At 46.7% G+C, this 13917-nt stretch overlaps 9 non-coding genes across 9 annotated transcripts; all 9 read right to left on the bottom strand.

Moving 5' to 3' along the window:
* Positions 1-88: 88 nt before the first annotated feature.
* LOC142283797 (U2 spliceosomal RNA) lies at positions 89-279 on the bottom strand. Its single transcript, XR_012745391.1, has one exon. It is a non-coding gene; the product is annotated as a U2 spliceosomal RNA (small nuclear RNA).
* A 1387-nt stretch (positions 280-1666) lies between these two features.
* On the bottom strand, positions 1667-1861 carry LOC142283798 (U2 spliceosomal RNA). The gene has a single exon (XR_012745392.1). It is a non-coding gene; the product is annotated as a U2 spliceosomal RNA (small nuclear RNA).
* Positions 1862-4050: 2189 nt separating this feature from the next.
* Positions 4051-4241, bottom strand: LOC142283796 (U2 spliceosomal RNA). Its single transcript, XR_012745390.1, has one exon. It is a non-coding gene; the product is annotated as a U2 spliceosomal RNA (small nuclear RNA).
* A 1387-nt stretch (positions 4242-5628) lies between these two features.
* On the bottom strand, positions 5629-5819 carry LOC142283795 (U2 spliceosomal RNA). The gene has a single exon (XR_012745389.1). It is a non-coding gene; the product is annotated as a U2 spliceosomal RNA (small nuclear RNA).
* A 1387-nt stretch (positions 5820-7206) lies between these two features.
* On the bottom strand, positions 7207-7397 carry LOC142283802 (U2 spliceosomal RNA). The gene has a single exon (XR_012745396.1). It is a non-coding gene; the product is annotated as a U2 spliceosomal RNA (small nuclear RNA).
* A 1387-nt stretch (positions 7398-8784) lies between these two features.
* On the bottom strand, positions 8785-8975 carry LOC142283801 (U2 spliceosomal RNA). Its single transcript, XR_012745395.1, has one exon. It is a non-coding gene; the product is annotated as a U2 spliceosomal RNA (small nuclear RNA).
* Positions 8976-10362: 1387 nt separating this feature from the next.
* On the bottom strand, positions 10363-10553 carry LOC142283800 (U2 spliceosomal RNA). Its single transcript, XR_012745394.1, has one exon. It is a non-coding gene; the product is annotated as a U2 spliceosomal RNA (small nuclear RNA).
* Positions 10554-11940: 1387 nt separating this feature from the next.
* Positions 11941-12131, bottom strand: LOC142283799 (U2 spliceosomal RNA). Its single transcript, XR_012745393.1, has one exon. It is a non-coding gene; the product is annotated as a U2 spliceosomal RNA (small nuclear RNA).
* Positions 12132-13518: 1387 nt separating this feature from the next.
* On the bottom strand, positions 13519-13709 carry LOC142283793 (U2 spliceosomal RNA). The gene has a single exon (XR_012745388.1). It is a non-coding gene; the product is annotated as a U2 spliceosomal RNA (small nuclear RNA).
* Between the last annotated feature and the right edge of the window lie 208 nt (positions 13710-13917).

Raw genomic sequence — 13917 nt, 5'->3', positions numbered from 1 at the left:
TATGAAGACGTATGCTTTCTTCCAATTCATTAAATCGGGCTAATATGAATCAGGTGAATTGAGTTCTGCTTTTGGAAACTGGGTTAAGAAGGGGTGCACCGTTCCTGGAGGTACTGCAATACCAGGTCAATGCGTGGAGTGGACAGAGCAAGCTCTTTTTCCATCTCCCTGTTCTAAAAATCCATTTAATATATGGTCCCCAGATAGGGGACGTATCAGATATTAAACTGATAAGAACAGATACTACACTTGATCTTAGCCAAAAGGCCGAGAAGCGATAACCAGAATTGGTTTGGGCCTCGAGTGGCACCCTGGCCTATGCCGGACACATCTTAGGGAGAGAGAGCGAGAGGGAGACAAACCCACGCCTACACAAGACATTTTGTCACCCAAGCCAACCCTTGAAAAGGCTGCTTTGCAGAGCCAAAACAAGAAGAATGGTGCGTTTTGCAGCCGCCGCCCACTGCAATGAATCTGAATAACTCCTCCTTTAGGGCGCAAGCAACTCCCCTCCCCCTTGCAGTCTTTCCAATTCACGATACAAAAAGACGGACAGGACAGGTTGCCTGACTTTCCGTCACTGCCACCCTTTGCCATCCTTACCCGTAGAAAGCCCTTTCATCATCCCCAAACCCTAATCTTTTCCCTTTCCTTCCCAGCCCCCAAACCCTGCCCTCTGTACCTTTCTCACCACCCGCTTCCCTTCTCCTGTCATCCCCCTACCACCCGGGAAAAAAAGAGATTGCCCCCTCCTTCCACTAGCCCACCCTCCCACCCAAAGAACAACTTCTTCTGCGCAGCTTGTTTTCTAGGCAGCAGCGCTATTGTGATGTCATCGGGGGGCATTGTGACAAGCCGCCAGTGTTCCGTCTCTTCATGTTGTGCACAGTTCAAACGGAAAATACATCAACAGGCAGACTACAGAAAAGCTTACTATCAAAGGTTAGAGGGGGGCTTTCTCAGAGGGCTTTTTACAGTTTTTCTATTCCCAATTAGCCGTTTAAGTGTACTTATTGAAAGTAGTAATTCTTTCATAGGCCGCCCTTTCTTAGTATTTGACGTTCCTTATATTGCGGTATGAGGCTTCGCAGTAGGTTGCAAACATTCATCACCCATGACTGTCCCCAATTGAGCTCAGAAGCTCAATGTCTATCATGACCTCTCTTTTAGAATGTCCAAGAGCAAGCAAACTATTCCTCCAGGAGAGGGCGCCAACAGACTACTAAAGAGATCATCATTACTCAAAGAAAACCCCAAAAACCAATGCATGATAGGAATAAACAGGTAACTTTCTTTGGAGTGGAAGCGGAGAGATCGCACCAGATGCCAATTCTAGATGTTATCACACCTGTGGTCACTGCAGCAGCAGGTGAATCCACTTTGTCCAAAAGGGATCTATTCCATTCAATTGCAAATGATCTAGATAAGACAGAGAACTGCAGCACGGGGACATAGCCGAGTTGGTCAGGTTGAGTGGTGATGAGTTTGCTATTTGGATGAATAAAGAAAGTCAAAAGTGTGAAAGATAAAAAACAAAAGGAGGAAGTGTGAAAAGTGAATGGGCCAAATTGAGGTGCATATGAAGACGTATGCTTTCTTCCAATTCATTAAATCGGGCTAATATGAATCAGGTGAATTGAGTTCTGCTTTTGGAAACTGGGTTAAGAAGGGGTGCACCGTTCCTGGAGGTACTGCAATACCAGGTCAATGCGTGGAGTGGACAGAGCAAGCTCTTTTTCCATCTCCCTGTTCTAAAAATCCATTTAATATATGGTCCCCAGATAGGGGACGTATCAGATATTAAACTGATAAGAACAGATTTTTTAGATTTAATGAAGCTTTCCAAAGCACCACAAAAAATGCATGACCGAAGTCACACCAAAAACAGTGCAAAGGCTAGGATTCGTGTGGACCCCACCGTGAGGAGAGGGTCCCCAAAAATCAACCCCGTCCCTCCGAGCCAGAAGGCCACAGCAAGGGTCAGGGATCTTCGGTGCTCCCCCAAGCCGAAGCCTGGTTGAGCCTTGTCGTTGCTCCCAGCGTCCACCCAGGCATCTTACCCAAGTGGAGTAGAGAGCTACTAGTTGTTGGTTTCGCAGCCGAAACTGCCCGGACCGTCAACCGGTGTTGGTTTCTCAGCCCAAGGCTAACCGGACCTCCAACCGGGTGTTGGTTTCTCAGCCGAAGCTGACCCAGACCTCCAACCGGGTGTTGGTTTCTCAGCCGAAGCTGACCCAGACCTCCAACCGGGTGTTAGTTTCTCAGCCCAAAGCTGACCAGACCTCCGACCGGGATTGTAAAAATTTCCCTTCCTAGCCAGAAGGCCGGGATAGGGTAATATGCTCAAAAAGTATGAAAAGGCAAGGTACGGTGTGCTACAGAGCCCAAGGCTTGCCGGGGTCCCAAGCCAGCAAGCTCAGACTCACTCCAGGGTCGTCAGTCCTGGGGCACGTTGTACCATAGCCCCCCACCCTTACTCAGTTTAATAGCCTCGATCCTGGTAGGGCCATGTTTTCCTCTAGATGAATATACTATCCACCCAGAGTACTAGCAAGCGCAACCTTCCAGTGTGCATTGTATCATTGTACTAAGGTGGCCTGGAGCTTAAACCACCTCTTCGAACAACACTACACTTGATCTTAGCCAAAAGGCCGAGAAGCGATAACCAGAATTGGTTTGGGCCTCGAGTGGCACCCTGGCCTATGCCGGACACATCTTAGGGAGAGAGAGCGAGAGGGAGACAAACCCACGCCTACACAAGACATTTTGTCACCCAAGCCAACCCTTGAAAAGGCTGCTTTGCAGAGCCAAAACAAGAAGAATGGTGCGTTTTGCAGCCGCCGCCCACTGCAATGAATCTGAATAACTCCTCCTTTAGGGCGCAAGCAACTCCCCTCCCCCTTGCAGTCTTTCCAATTCACGATACAAAAAGACGGACAGGACAGGTTGCCTGACTTTCCGTCACTGCCACCCTTTGCCATCCTTACCCGTAGAAAGCCCTTTCATCATCCCCAAACCCTAATCTTTTCCCTTTCCTTCCCAGCCCCCAAACCCTGCCCTCTGTACCTTTCTCACCACCCGCTTCCCTTCTCCTGTCATCCCCCTACCACCCGGGAAAAAAAGAGATTGCCCCCTCCTTCCACTAGCCCACCCTCCCACCCAAAGAACAACTTCTTCTGCGCAGCTTGTTTTCTAGGCAGCAGCGCTATTGTGATGTCATCGGGGGGCATTGTGACAAGCCGCCAGTGTTCCGTCTCTTCATGTTGTGCACAGTTCAAACGGAAAATACATCAACAGGCAGACTACAGAAAAGCTTACTATCAAAGGTTAGAGGGGGGCTTTCTCAGAGGGCTTTTTACAGTTTTTCTATTCCCAATTAGCCGTTTAAGTGTACTTATTGAAAGTAGTAATTCTTTCATAGGCCGCCCTTTCTTAGTATTTGACGTTCCTTATATTGCGGTATGAGGCTTCGCAGTAGGTTGCAAACATTCATCACCCATGACTGTCCCCAATTGAGCTCAGAAGCTCAATGTCTATCATGACCTCTCTTTTAGAATGTCCAAGAGCAAGCAAACTATTCCTCCAGGAGAGGGCGCCAACAGACTACTAAAGAGATCATCATTACTCAAAGAAAACCCCAAAAACCAATGCATGATAGGAATAAACAGGTAACTTTCTTTGGAGTGGAAGCGGAGAGATCGCACCAGATGCCAATTCTAGATGTTATCACACCTGTGGTCACTGCAGCAGCAGGTGAATCCACTTTGTCCAAAAGGGATCTATTCCATTCAATTGCAAATGATCTAGATAAGACAGAGAACTGCAGCACGGGGACATAGCCGAGTTGGTCAGGTTGAGTGGTGATGAGTTTGCTATTTGGATGAATAAAGAAAGTCAAAAGTGTGAAAGATAAAAAACAAAAGGAGGAAGTGTGAAAAGTGAATGGGCCAAATTGAGGTGCATATGAAGACGTATGCTTTCTTCCAATTCATTAAATCGGGCTAATATGAATCAGGTGAATTGAGTTCTGCTTTTGGAAACTGGGTTAAGAAGGGGTGCACCGTTCCTGGAGGTACTGCAATACCAGGTCAATGCGTGGAGTGGACAGAGCAAGCTCTTTTTCCATCTCCCTGTTCTAAAAATCCATTTAATATATGGTCCCCAGATAGGGGACGTATCAGATATTAAACTGATAAGAACAGATACTACACTTGATCTTAGCCAAAAGGCCGAGAAGCGATAACCAGAATTGGTTTGGGCCTCGAGTGGCACCCTGGCCTATGCCGGACACATCTTAGGGAGAGAGAGCGAGAGGGAGACAAACCCACGCCTACACAAGACATTTTGTCACCCAAGCCAACCCTTGAAAAGGCTGCTTTGCAGAGCCAAAACAAGAAGAATGGTGCGTTTTGCAGCCGCCGCCCACTGCAATGAATCTGAATAACTCCTCCTTTAGGGCGCAAGCAACTCCCCTCCCCCTTGCAGTCTTTCCAATTCACGATACAAAAAGACGGACAGGACAGGTTGCCTGACTTTCCGTCACTGCCACCCTTTGCCATCCTTACCCGTAGAAAGCCCTTTCATCATCCCCAAACCCTAATCTTTTCCCTTTCCTTCCCAGCCCCCAAACCCTGCCCTCTGTACCTTTCTCACCACCCGCTTCCCTTCTCCTGTCATCCCCCTACCACCCGGGAAAAAAAGAGATTGCCCCCTCCTTCCACTAGCCCACCCTCCCACCCAAAGAACAACTTCTTCTGCGCAGCTTGTTTTCTAGGCAGCAGCGCTATTGTGATGTCATCGGGGGGCATTGTGACAAGCCGCCAGTGTTCCGTCTCTTCATGTTGTGCACAGTTCAAACGGAAAATACATCAACAGGCAGACTACAGAAAAGCTTACTATCAAAGGTTAGAGGGGGGCTTTCTCAGAGGGCTTTTTACAGTTTTTCTATTCCCAATTAGCCGTTTAAGTGTACTTATTGAAAGTAGTAATTCTTTCATAGGCCGCCCTTTCTTAGTATTTGACGTTCCTTATATTGCGGTATGAGGCTTCGCAGTAGGTTGCAAACATTCATCACCCATGACTGTCCCCAATTGAGCTCAGAAGCTCAATGTCTATCATGACCTCTCTTTTAGAATGTCCAAGAGCAAGCAAACTATTCCTCCAGGAGAGGGCGCCAACAGACTACTAAAGAGATCATCATTACTCAAAGAAAACCCCAAAAACCAATGCATGATAGGAATAAACAGGTAACTTTCTTTGGAGTGGAAGCGGAGAGATCGCACCAGATGCCAATTCTAGATGTTATCACACCTGTGGTCACTGCAGCAGCAGGTGAATCCACTTTGTCCAAAAGGGATCTATTCCATTCAATTGCAAATGATCTAGATAAGACAGAGAACTGCAGCACGGGGACATAGCCGAGTTGGTCAGGTTGAGTGGTGATGAGTTTGCTATTTGGATGAATAAAGAAAGTCAAAAGTGTGAAAGATAAAAAACAAAAGGAGGAAGTGTGAAAAGTGAATGGGCCAAATTGAGGTGCATATGAAGACGTATGCTTTCTTCCAATTCATTAAATCGGGCTAATATGAATCAGGTGAATTGAGTTCTGCTTTTGGAAACTGGGTTAAGAAGGGGTGCACCGTTCCTGGAGGTACTGCAATACCAGGTCAATGCGTGGAGTGGACAGAGCAAGCTCTTTTTCCATCTCCCTGTTCTAAAAATCCATTTAATATATGGTCCCCAGATAGGGGACGTATCAGATATTAAACTGATAAGAACAGATACTACACTTGATCTTAGCCAAAAGGCCGAGAAGCGATAACCAGAATTGGTTTGGGCCTCGAGTGGCACCCTGGCCTATGCCGGACACATCTTAGGGAGAGAGAGCGAGAGGGAGACAAACCCACGCCTACACAAGACATTTTGTCACCCAAGCCAACCCTTGAAAAGGCTGCTTTGCAGAGCCAAAACAAGAAGAATGGTGCGTTTTGCAGCCGCCGCCCACTGCAATGAATCTGAATAACTCCTCCTTTAGGGCGCAAGCAACTCCCCTCCCCCTTGCAGTCTTTCCAATTCACGATACAAAAAGACGGACAGGACAGGTTGCCTGACTTTCCGTCACTGCCACCCTTTGCCATCCTTACCCGTAGAAAGCCCTTTCATCATCCCCAAACCCTAATCTTTTCCCTTTCCTTCCCAGCCCCCAAACCCTGCCCTCTGTACCTTTCTCACCACCCGCTTCCCTTCTCCTGTCATCCCCCTACCACCCGGGAAAAAAAGAGATTGCCCCCTCCTTCCACTAGCCCACCCTCCCACCCAAAGAACAACTTCTTCTGCGCAGCTTGTTTTCTAGGCAGCAGCGCTATTGTGATGTCATCGGGGGGCATTGTGACAAGCCGCCAGTGTTCCGTCTCTTCATGTTGTGCACAGTTCAAACGGAAAATACATCAACAGGCAGACTACAGAAAAGCTTACTATCAAAGGTTAGAGGGGGGCTTTCTCAGAGGGCTTTTTACAGTTTTTCTATTCCCAATTAGCCGTTTAAGTGTACTTATTGAAAGTAGTAATTCTTTCATAGGCCGCCCTTTCTTAGTATTTGACGTTCCTTATATTGCGGTATGAGGCTTCGCAGTAGGTTGCAAACATTCATCACCCATGACTGTCCCCAATTGAGCTCAGAAGCTCAATGTCTATCATGACCTCTCTTTTAGAATGTCCAAGAGCAAGCAAACTATTCCTCCAGGAGAGGGCGCCAACAGACTACTAAAGAGATCATCATTACTCAAAGAAAACCCCAAAAACCAATGCATGATAGGAATAAACAGGTAACTTTCTTTGGAGTGGAAGCGGAGAGATCGCACCAGATGCCAATTCTAGATGTTATCACACCTGTGGTCACTGCAGCAGCAGGTGAATCCACTTTGTCCAAAAGGGATCTATTCCATTCAATTGCAAATGATCTAGATAAGACAGAGAACTGCAGCACGGGGACATAGCCGAGTTGGTCAGGTTGAGTGGTGATGAGTTTGCTATTTGGATGAATAAAGAAAGTCAAAAGTGTGAAAGATAAAAAACAAAAGGAGGAAGTGTGAAAAGTGAATGGGCCAAATTGAGGTGCATATGAAGACGTATGCTTTCTTCCAATTCATTAAATCGGGCTAATATGAATCAGGTGAATTGAGTTCTGCTTTTGGAAACTGGGTTAAGAAGGGGTGCACCGTTCCTGGAGGTACTGCAATACCAGGTCAATGCGTGGAGTGGACAGAGCAAGCTCTTTTTCCATCTCCCTGTTCTAAAAATCCATTTAATATATGGTCCCCAGATAGGGGACGTATCAGATATTAAACTGATAAGAACAGATACTACACTTGATCTTAGCCAAAAGGCCGAGAAGCGATAACCAGAATTGGTTTGGGCCTCGAGTGGCACCCTGGCCTATGCCGGACACATCTTAGGGAGAGAGAGCGAGAGGGAGACAAACCCACGCCTACACAAGACATTTTGTCACCCAAGCCAACCCTTGAAAAGGCTGCTTTGCAGAGCCAAAACAAGAAGAATGGTGCGTTTTGCAGCCGCCGCCCACTGCAATGAATCTGAATAACTCCTCCTTTAGGGCGCAAGCAACTCCCCTCCCCCTTGCAGTCTTTCCAATTCACGATACAAAAAGACGGACAGGACAGGTTGCCTGACTTTCCGTCACTGCCACCCTTTGCCATCCTTACCCGTAGAAAGCCCTTTCATCATCCCCAAACCCTAATCTTTTCCCTTTCCTTCCCAGCCCCCAAACCCTGCCCTCTGTACCTTTCTCACCACCCGCTTCCCTTCTCCTGTCATCCCCCTACCACCCGGGAAAAAAAGAGATTGCCCCCTCCTTCCACTAGCCCACCCTCCCACCCAAAGAACAACTTCTTCTGCGCAGCTTGTTTTCTAGGCAGCAGCGCTATTGTGATGTCATCGGGGGGCATTGTGACAAGCCGCCAGTGTTCCGTCTCTTCATGTTGTGCACAGTTCAAACGGAAAATACATCAACAGGCAGACTACAGAAAAGCTTACTATCAAAGGTTAGAGGGGGGCTTTCTCAGAGGGCTTTTTACAGTTTTTCTATTCCCAATTAGCCGTTTAAGTGTACTTATTGAAAGTAGTAATTCTTTCATAGGCCGCCCTTTCTTAGTATTTGACGTTCCTTATATTGCGGTATGAGGCTTCGCAGTAGGTTGCAAACATTCATCACCCATGACTGTCCCCAATTGAGCTCAGAAGCTCAATGTCTATCATGACCTCTCTTTTAGAATGTCCAAGAGCAAGCAAACTATTCCTCCAGGAGAGGGCGCCAACAGACTACTAAAGAGATCATCATTACTCAAAGAAAACCCCAAAAACCAATGCATGATAGGAATAAACAGGTAACTTTCTTTGGAGTGGAAGCGGAGAGATCGCACCAGATGCCAATTCTAGATGTTATCACACCTGTGGTCACTGCAGCAGCAGGTGAATCCACTTTGTCCAAAAGGGATCTATTCCATTCAATTGCAAATGATCTAGATAAGACAGAGAACTGCAGCACGGGGACATAGCCGAGTTGGTCAGGTTGAGTGGTGATGAGTTTGCTATTTGGATGAATAAAGAAAGTCAAAAGTGTGAAAGATAAAAAACAAAAGGAGGAAGTGTGAAAAGTGAATGGGCCAAATTGAGGTGCATATGAAGACGTATGCTTTCTTCCAATTCATTAAATCGGGCTAATATGAATCAGGTGAATTGAGTTCTGCTTTTGGAAACTGGGTTAAGAAGGGGTGCACCGTTCCTGGAGGTACTGCAATACCAGGTCAATGCGTGGAGTGGACAGAGCAAGCTCTTTTTCCATCTCCCTGTTCTAAAAATCCATTTAATATATGGTCCCCAGATAGGGGACGTATCAGATATTAAACTGATAAGAACAGATACTACACTTGATCTTAGCCAAAAGGCCGAGAAGCGATAACCAGAATTGGTTTGGGCCTCGAGTGGCACCCTGGCCTATGCCGGACACATCTTAGGGAGAGAGAGCGAGAGGGAGACAAACCCACGCCTACACAAGACATTTTGTCACCCAAGCCAACCCTTGAAAAGGCTGCTTTGCAGAGCCAAAACAAGAAGAATGGTGCGTTTTGCAGCCGCCGCCCACTGCAATGAATCTGAATAACTCCTCCTTTAGGGCGCAAGCAACTCCCCTCCCCCTTGCAGTCTTTCCAATTCACGATACAAAAAGACGGACAGGACAGGTTGCCTGACTTTCCGTCACTGCCACCCTTTGCCATCCTTACCCGTAGAAAGCCCTTTCATCATCCCCAAACCCTAATCTTTTCCCTTTCCTTCCCAGCCCCCAAACCCTGCCCTCTGTACCTTTCTCACCACCCGCTTCCCTTCTCCTGTCATCCCCCTACCACCCGGGAAAAAAAGAGATTGCCCCCTCCTTCCACTAGCCCACCCTCCCACCCAAAGAACAACTTCTTCTGCGCAGCTTGTTTTCTAGGCAGCAGCGCTATTGTGATGTCATCGGGGGGCATTGTGACAAGCCGCCAGTGTTCCGTCTCTTCATGTTGTGCACAGTTCAAACGGAAAATACATCAACAGGCAGACTACAGAAAAGCTTACTATCAAAGGTTAGAGGGGGGCTTTCTCAGAGGGCTTTTTACAGTTTTTCTATTCCCAATTAGCCGTTTAAGTGTACTTATTGAAAGTAGTAATTCTTTCATAGGCCGCCCTTTCTTAGTATTTGACGTTCCTTATATTGCGGTATGAGGCTTCGCAGTAGGTTGCAAACATTCATCACCCATGACTGTCCCCAATTGAGCTCAGAAGCTCAATGTCTATCATGACCTCTCTTTTAGAATGTCCAAGAGCAAGCAAACTATTCCTCCAGGAGAGGGCGCCAACAGACTACTAAAGAGATCATCATTACTCAAAGAAAACCCCAAAAACCAATGCATGATAGGAATAAACAGGTAACTTTCTTTGGAGTGGAAGCGGAGAGATCGCACCAGATGCCAATTCTAGATGTTATCACACCTGTGGTCACTGCAGCAGCAGGTGAATCCACTTTGTCCAAAAGGGATCTATTCCATTCAATTGCAAATGATCTAGATAAGACAGAGAACTGCAGCACGGGGACATAGCCGAGTTGGTCAGGTTGAGTGGTGATGAGTTTGCTATTTGGATGAATAAAGAAAGTCAAAAGTGTGAAAGATAAAAAACAAAAGGAGGAAGTGTGAAAAGTGAATGGGCCAAATTGAGGTGCATATGAAGACGTATGCTTTCTTCCAATTCATTAAATCGGGCTAATATGAATCAGGTGAATTGAGTTCTGCTTTTGGAAACTGGGTTAAGAAGGGGTGCACCGTTCCTGGAGGTACTGCAATACCAGGTCAATGCGTGGAGTGGACAGAGCAAGCTCTTTTTCCATCTCCCTGTTCTAAAAATCCATTTAATATATGGTCCCCAGATAGGGGACGTATCAGATATTAAACTGATAAGAACAGATACTACACTTGATCTTAGCCAAAAGGCCGAGAAGCGATAACCAGAATTGGTTTGGGCCTCGAGTGGCACCCTGGCCTATGCCGGACACATCTTAGGGAGAGAGAGCGAGAGGGAGACAAACCCACGCCTACACAAGACATTTTGTCACCCAAGCCAACCCTTGAAAAGGCTGCTTTGCAGAGCCAAAACAAGAAGAATGGTGCGTTTTGCAGCCGCCGCCCACTGCAATGAATCTGAATAACTCCTCCTTTAGGGCGCAAGCAACTCCCCTCCCCCTTGCAGTCTTTCCAATTCACGATACAAAAAGACGGACAGGACAGGTTGCCTGACTTTCCGTCACTGCCACCCTTTGCCATCCTTACCCGTAGAAAGCCCTTTCATCATCCCCAAACCCTAATCTTTTCCCTTTCCTTCCCAGCCCCCAAACCCTGCCCTCTGTACCTTTCTCACCACCCGCTTCCCTTCTCCTGTCATCCCCCTACCACCCGGGAAAAAAAGAGATTGCCCCCTCCTTCCACTAGCCCACCCTCCCACCCAAAGAACAACTTCTTCTGCGCAGCTTGTTTTCTAGGCAGCAGCGCTATTGTGATGTCATCGGGGGGCATTGTGACAAGCCGCCAGTGTTCCGTCTCTTCATGTTGTGCACAGTTCAAACGGAAAATACATCAACAGGCAGACTACAGAAAAGCTTACTATCAAAGGTTAGAGGGGGGCTTTCTCAGAGGGCTTTTTACAGTTTTTCTATTCCCAATTAGCCGTTTAAGTGTACTTATTGAAAGTAGTAATTCTTTCATAGGCCGCCCTTTCTTAGTATTTGACGTTCCTTATATTGCGGTATGAGGCTTCGCAGTAGGTTGCAAACATTCATCACCCATGACTGTCCCCAATTGAGCTCAGAAGCTCAATGTCTATCATGACCTCTCTTTTAGAATGTCCAAGAGCAAGCAAACTATTCCTCCAGGAGAGGGCGCCAACAGACTACTAAAGAGATCATCATTACTCAAAGAAAACCCCAAAAACCAATGCATGATAGGAATAAACAGGTAACTTTCTTTGGAGTGGAAGCGGAGAGATCGCACCAGATGCCAATTCTAGATGTTATCACACCTGTGGTCACTGCAGCAGCAGGTGAATCCACTTTGTCCAAAAGGGATCTATTCCATTCAATTGCAAATGATCTAGATAAGACAGAGAACTGCAGCACGGGGACATAGCCGAGTTGGTCAGGTTGAGTGGTGATGAGTTTGCTATTTGGATGAATAAAGAAAGTCAAAAGTGTGAAAGATAAAAAACAAAAGGAGGAAGTGTGAAAAGTGAATGGGCCAAATTGAGGTGCATATGAAGACGTATGCTTTCTTCCAATTCATTAAATCGGGCTAATATGAATCAGGTGAATTGAGTTCTGCTTTTGGAAACTGGGTTAAGAAGGGGTGCACCGTTCCTGGAGGTACTGCAATACCAGGTCAATGCGTGGAGTGGACAGAGCAAGCTCTTTTTCCATCTCCCTGTTCTAAAAATCCATTTAATATATGGTCCCCAGATAGGGGACGTATCAGATATTAAACTGATAAGAACAGATACTACACTTGATCTTAGCCAAAAGGCCGAGAAGCGATAACCAGAATTGGTTTGGGCCTCGAGTGGCACCCTGGCCTATGCCGGACACATCTTAGGGAGAGAGAGCGAGAGGGAGACAAACCCACGCCTACACAAGACATTTTGTCACCCAAGCCAACCCTTGAAAAGGCTGCTTTGCAGAGCCAAAACAAGAAGAATGGTGCGTTTTGCAGCCGCCGCCCACTGCAATGAATCTGAATAACTCCTCCTTTAGGGCGCAAGCAACTCCCCTCCCCCTTGCAGTCTTTCCAATTCACGATACAAAAAGACGGACAGGACAGGTTGCCTGACTTTCCGTCACTGCCACCCTTTGCCATCCTTACCCGTAGAAAGCCCTTTCATCATCCCCAAACCCTAATCTTTTCCCTTTCCTTCCCAGCCCCCAAACCCTGCCCTCTGTACCTTTCTCACCACCCGCTTCCCTTCTCCTGTCATCCCCCTACCACCCGGGAAAAAAAGAGATTGCCCCCTCCTTCCACTAGCCCACCCTCCCACCCAAAGAACAACTTCTTCTGCGCAGCTTGTTTTCTAGGCAGCAGCGCTATTGTGATGTCATCGGGGGGCATTGTGACAAGCCGCCAGTGTTCCGTCTCTTCATGTTGTGCACAGTTCAAACGGAAAATACATCAACAGGCAGACTACAGAAAAGCTTACTATCAAAGGTTAGAGGGGGGCTTTCTCAGAGGGCTTTTTACAGTTTTTCTATTCCCAATTAGCCGTTTAAGTGTACTTATTGAAAGTAGTAATTCTTTCATAGGCCGCCCTTTCTTAGTATTTGACGTTCCTTATATTGCGGTATGAGGCTTCGCAGTAGGTTGCAAACATTCATCACCCATGACTGTCCCCAATTGAGCTCAGAAGCTCAATGTCTATCATGACCTCTCTTTTAGAATGTCCAAGAGCAAGCAAACTATTCCTCCAGGAGAGGGCGCCAACAGACTACTAAAGAGATCATCATTACTCAAAGAAAACCCCAAAAACCAATGCATGATAGGAATAAACAGGTAACTTTCTTTGGAGTGGAAGCGGAGAGATCGCACCAGATGCCAATTCTAGATGTTATCACACCTGTGGTCACTGCAGCAGCAGGTGAATCCACTTTGTCCAAAAGGGATCTATTCCATTCAATTGCAAATGATCTAGATAAGACAGAGAACTGCAGCACGGGGACATAGCCGAGTTGGTCAGGTTGAGTGGTGATGAGTTTGCTATTTGGATGAATAAAGAAAGTCAAAAGTGTGAAAGATAAAAAACAAAAGGAGGAAGTGTGAAAAGTGAATGGGCCAAATTGAGGTGCATATGAAGACGTATGCTTTCTTCCAATTCATTAAATCGGGCTAATATGAATCAGGTGAATTGAGTTCTGCTTTTGGAAACTGGGTTAAGAAGGGGTGCACCGTTCCTGGAGGTACTGCAATACCAGGTCAATGCGTGGAGTGGACAGAGCAAGCTCTTTTTCCATCTCCCTGTTCTAAAAATCCATTTAATATATGGTCCCCAGATAGGGGACGTATCAGATATTAAACTGATAAGAACAGATACTACACTTGATCTTAGCCAAAAGGCCGAGAAGCGATAACCAGAATTGGTTTGGGCCTCGAGTGGCACCCTGGCCTATGCCGGACACATCTTAGGGAGAGAGAGCGAGAGGGAGACAAACCCACGCCTACACAAGACATTTTGTCACCCAAGCCAACCCTTGAAAAGGCTGCTTTGCAGAGCCAAAACAAGAAGAATGGTGCGTTTTGCAGCCGCCGCCCACTGCAATGAATCTGAATAACTCCT

Source organism: Anomaloglossus baeobatrachus, unplaced genomic scaffold (assembly GCF_048569485.1).
Source record: "Anomaloglossus baeobatrachus isolate aAnoBae1 unplaced genomic scaffold, aAnoBae1.hap1 Scaffold_5479, whole genome shotgun sequence".
Lineage (NCBI taxonomy): Eukaryota > Metazoa > Chordata > Amphibia > Anura > Aromobatidae > Anomaloglossus > Anomaloglossus baeobatrachus.
Note: the sequence above shows the minus strand (reverse complement) of the source record. Positions and strands in the feature narration are given on the sequence as shown.